The sequence below is a fragment of the Daktulosphaira vitifoliae genome, unplaced genomic scaffold, assembly GCF_025091365.1.
Source record: "Daktulosphaira vitifoliae isolate Bord-2020 unplaced genomic scaffold, ASM2509136v1 Scaffold_1, whole genome shotgun sequence".
NCBI lineage: Eukaryota > Metazoa > Arthropoda > Insecta > Hemiptera > Phylloxeridae > Daktulosphaira > Daktulosphaira vitifoliae.
In genome coordinates, this window is record NW_026099572.1 from 1,575,543 (window position 1) to 1,581,382 (window position 5,840).

The window sequence follows — 5,840 nt, forward strand, 5'->3', positions numbered from 1 at the left end:
ATAGGCTCCAAATCATACCCGTTTTTCCTTAGTTTTATATACTTTTTCCATTAATTTTAATAACTATTTCTCTGGGTGCATCCTAATCAAAAATGCTAACTCTGCAATTTTGTTTTGTGCCTATAAATTAACCAAATTTTTTTTTGTCGTTTTCGGGCCTTACATAGAAAAATTATAAGCAAAAAAAGTTATTTGGTAGTTAGTTAATTAAGTTTAGTTCCCCGCGTTTATAATTTACCCAGAATTTCAACAAATCATAGAGCCGGCGTACATACAAAACTGTATTGATGAATTAAAAAAATCCGCTGGTAAAATCAATAAATACATTATTAAAATACGAACAATAAATTTTATGTCAATTTAAACATTATTTTTGTTAGAAAAATAAAAAATTGATCAAATTAACAAATACCTTATTAAATCAACAAAAAAATGGTATTTATCATTTTATATTGAATATTATTGTTTATTTAAATTTTTTTAATAAGTTACCGTAAATTATGATGACCAGTGTTTAAGATTTTGACGTAGAGTGGCTATATAAATTTTAGCAAATTTTTTCAGAATCGCCTTTAAAATAATGTTAATGAATAAAAAAAAACATTTATTACCATCACCATAAATATTCAATAAATTTATTTGTGATGATAATCTTAAAATAAAAAGAACATAAAATATTGAAAAAAATAATTACTATAAATATTAAAAAAAACAATTATTTTAGATCTATTGTATGTTGATAATATTTGTAGGTTTTGCTTTTTAATATTAACTCTTAATTGTTTAATTTATTTTTTTATTAAAAAAATTTTATTTTTATTAAATTTTTAGTATGAAATACTAGGGAAAAAAATAAAAATTCTATATACATTTATAAGTGTAAAATCAAATTATAATTTGCACATGTGCATCTATATACGCAGAGAGTTCTACTCGATATCAAGTGCTGTAGCGCATGTACTTCAAATTTGTCATTATATTATGTTTTTTTTTTTAATTTCTACTTTTACTTCTAACTACAAATAAAAGAATTCAATTTATAACGTATTAGATTATGTTTCACTATCGTAAAGTGCAATCATCAAAAATGATTTACAAAAATGTAAATCTAGTAATTGTTTATCCAATAGTGGACTACTCATTTTCATAATAAACTTAAAATAATATGAGTAAATAAATCAAATGACAAAAATTAAATAATAATTCAATTTTTTTATCATTAAGTCAAAATATTAGTGCTAAGAAATGTTCGAAAAATAATATAAAGCGTTAAATTCAGTTTTTATGAGCGACACTGACTAAGAGCAAATAAGAACTCGGTACGCAAACAGTTGCACGGATGTAACCTATTGTGTTGATTAATTTTGTTATTACATGAAATCCTTCAAAAACCAACATCTGCTTAAATCATATATTTTTAAAGATTGTAATATATTTTTCATAACCAAAAAAATTATATAATCAATTTACCGAATTGCCAAAGTTACTATTATATCAAGTTTTGTTCACAAAAAATGTCTATTATTAATCACTATTGAAGCCAATAACTCTATCTATTATTTATTTTTTGAACTGTTCATGTTCAGAAATCAGTTTAAAATATAATCATTTTATTATCGTGAATTATAATAAAAAATTTCTTTGAGATATTATGATTTTATTGATATTTAAGAATTAAGATTCGCCTCTAAGAATTTTTGGGGGGTTAATGTATCACCAAACTACCGCCTACGTACTGTCCTTCTAAACACATTAGTGATACCCATAATTAAAGTACGACGGTTCTTCCAAATACACGATGTCCATTAACATATTAATAATTTTTGGTCGAAAAGTTGTATTAGATAAGTCGTTTTCTTAAACAGAAAAATTTTATTTTATATACTAATTAATTATGCATGTTTCAATTAAAATAAAAATAAGTTGACACTCTGATAAATTATAAGAGTTAAATTAAAAATTACTTAGTAATAGATAAATCCAGAAATATACATAAAAAGTTAAAAAATTCAAAATTTATAGATTTTTTATAAAATGTATATGGTCATACAAAGTTTAATGTTATTTGTTATAACAACGTTATTCTATTTTTTCGATTTGTAATATTAAAAAGCTATCTTAATTAAAATTTAACTTTACATTGCTTTGATTCTAAAAAATAAATAATCAAAAAAATAAAAACCCAGCACAGTGACAGAATTAGGACAAGTATAGATGATATCTGAAGCTGATTGAAATTACTATCATATAAAACGCTTCAATGTAAATTTGTTGGCAATGATTAATTTTTAGAAGGAATTATTGAATTTATTCGAAACGCAACATCTTTTTATTTCAATAATTATATCCTGATAACAAATTTTATGATGCATTAATGTATCGTATGAATATGTACGTAGTATTGAAATTAAATTTAGTATGAAATTGATGTTCAATATTTTATTTTGTAATTTTCACAGAGAAATTATAAAAAGTTATAACTTATGAAATAATGGGTTAAATTTTGTTATAAATCAGTTATTTTCTTTATTAAGTCCTTTTATATTTTGGTATAAAGAATCACTGGTTTTCGTGTTATTTTTTATCTCAATTTTTTTATTAATAAAATTATCCATTAGCATTGTTTGAAAAGAGTTGTGTGGACTTAGTTCTCATAAAACTATTTATAGTTTCCATAAATGAATTGAATTTTTTGGGAAAAAAGTGAGGAGCAATTAGTGAGAAAACTTTTTGTCTGGTTTATTATCTAAAATTATGAAATAGTCATAAATATACATTTTTAAGCTATAACCAAGAAAATATTCCAAAAAACGATCATATATGAATTGGCAAATTTTGACCTTTTTATATATATATTTATTATTATAATTTGTTTATAAATCTTTTAACTAATTCGAAATTTTTATAGCTTAATTATTTATAAAAAGTCGATTGTATAATGTACTTTATTTTCTTTCTGTACTTNAAAGTCGATTGTATAATGTACTTTATTTTCTTTCTGTACTTTTTTTTTTTTGAAATCCAACCAATTATACATAACAACAAATAAAAAATAAAAAATTGTATATTATCAATAATACAGGGTGGGGCGTGGTTACTTCCTTGTCTGAAACTCTTAACACTTAGCGGATATTAATAGTAGAGCTTTGGTTTATGATGCGTTAAAAAGCACATTATCTAAGGTTTTTGTTATGACTAGTTCAGTGTCAACAATGCAGTGGACAAACCAAGAGCGCGCGTTCGCCGTAGAGGCCTACTTTTCTCTTAGCCGTTCGATCATCGTAACTCAGCGTGAATTCAGATAACATTTCAATATTGCGCCTGCAGATCGTGTGCCTGATCGGAAATCGATTTGTTTGTGGGTGAACACGTTTAGAGATACCGGTAGTGTGCAGAAAAAACATAATGGACCTTCCAGAACCGTCAGAACGCTAGAAAACATCGAGAGGGTAAGGATGGCGCTTTTGAAATCCCCTAGGCGATCTGCATGCAAACATTCTGCTGCTTTGGGAATTTCTAATCGCACAGTAAGACGAATTCTACATGAAGAACTCAATTTTCACCCATAAAAATTGGCAGTAGTGCAACAAGTTAATCCGCGCGATCATGTTGCACGAAAAAATGAATGTGAAGCTTTTCTTGAAAACCTGCCTCAGGACGCCTATGTTTTCTTCAGTGACGAGGCGCATTTCCATATTTCAGGATGAGTAAACAAACAAAACATGCGATATTGGAGCCCCACAAACCCGAGAGAACTTCATGAGCATCCTCTGCATACAGAACGTATAACTGTTTGGTGTGCAATGTCCAGAATAGGCATTATTGGCCCATGGTTCTTTGAAGAGAACGAAAAAACAGTCATGGTCACGTGTGAACGTTACATTAGCATGATTGAAAATTTTTTTCTTCCCAAACTCGAAGAAATGAATGCAGGGGAAGTGTGGTTTCAACAGGATGGCGCCACAGCTCACACGACAAGAAAGTCAATGGATCTTTTGCGGGAACACTTTCCTGAACGGCTTCTCTTAGAGGCGATCTTCAATGGCCAGCGCGATCGTCAGATTTAGCCCCCTGTGATTTTTTTCTATGGGGATACCTAAAATCTTTGGTGTACGCAGATCGCCCTAAGACTCTGTGTCATCTAAAGAACAATATTCGTGATGCTATTGCCAACATAGGTGCAGATATGCTGGAAAAAGTGGACAGAAATTTCAAATTTCGGCTATCTCAGTACATTGACGAGGATGGTAGCCACCTTAGAGATGTCATTTTTAAAACCAATTAAAATTAAACTTTAAATGTACCCCTGTACCCAGACAAAATAAATTAATCAATATTACCAATACTTTTTGTGTTATGTTTATTTAAAATAAGGAAGTAACCACGCCTCACCTTGTATTTAGGTAAATCATAATTGGACTTTCAACGCTAATTCCAAATTTAACTCCAGGTTTTTATCACTTACCGGTGACATTTATTTCATAATTTAATTGATTTTTTGACTTCTAAACGGCGTGACCAATTAACAAAATAATTGTGAATTTTTTTCTACAATTAGTTGAATAACTGAGTAATGATGTGTCATATGCCCCATATCGAATTACACCATTATCTTATGCATCCCAAGTAATATTAGTTGTTAATTTTTTTTTCAAACACACAAAAACTGTACAAAAAAGACTTTTAAAAATAAAATTGCAGTTTTTTTAATTTTTGAGCTTTACATATATATTAATAATTGCTCTTCTTCTGGTTATTTATTATGTTAATAACAAAAAATGATATTTTTTAATTCCTTATAAAATTATCTGCTGGTAGGAATTCCATAATTATAAGATTAATACAAAAATAGTTAAATAGAAAGTAGGTTTTCTTTTAAATGTCTGTCTTACTCAAATTAAAAGCTCTATAAAAACGGTTGAATTTGATGAAAGAGGTTCAAATTTTGCACAACTTATTTTAACACATATAAAGTATATTAAAAAAGTTTAAAGAATAATTATTTTTCTGTTTTTTTTTTATGATCATTCCTCATTATTATTATTATTATTTTTAACACAACCGTTTTTAATTAAAGCTTAATTATCTCAAAAAAATTTTTGTGAAAGTAAACATGTAAAGCCATATGTAGGATCAACATCGAATTTTCTCATAAAATTATTTAGATATTGTAGAAAGCAAAATGGATATTGTTCTGTGTTATTATAGTATAATAGTTTTAAACATTGCATTTTAAATTTTGACAACGTTCGGGAAAATTAGACACCTATAAAACTATATCAAATAAGTTTTTGAAATTCACTTTTAGTTAATAAAAATTGTCGCGACTTCACGTCATCAAAGTGTGATCAGTCACTAAAGAATAAACATAAATCGTTATATCGTTTATTGTATTTAAAAAACTTATAGGCCAGGTTAATTGAGAGTATCAGACTCTTAAAATCCTTAAAAAATTGTACAAAACTTTTATTAGACACATATGCATTGACGTGCTCTTTGATAGTTATTATTACTACTGTTGATTTAAATCTTTGCTGGTCTACAGTATGTCGGGTTAACACAATAATTATACTGATTGAATATTTTTTCGATTTGAAAAAATGTATGATAAGAATAAAAGTAATTATGATAAAATAGGTAATCAGTGTTGCAACTTAAAGGGATTTTATGTGTAACTCGGCGCACTTAATCGAACTATTATGTGCTTCATTTACTGAGTACACGTCGTCGTCGTCCATAGTGTATAGTTGGCCGTATCGCCGCCGTCACCCGCGACGCAAAATCGGGACCTGCTATTGGTTGACGACGGCATTCCGACGTCTATCCCCACCACACTGGGA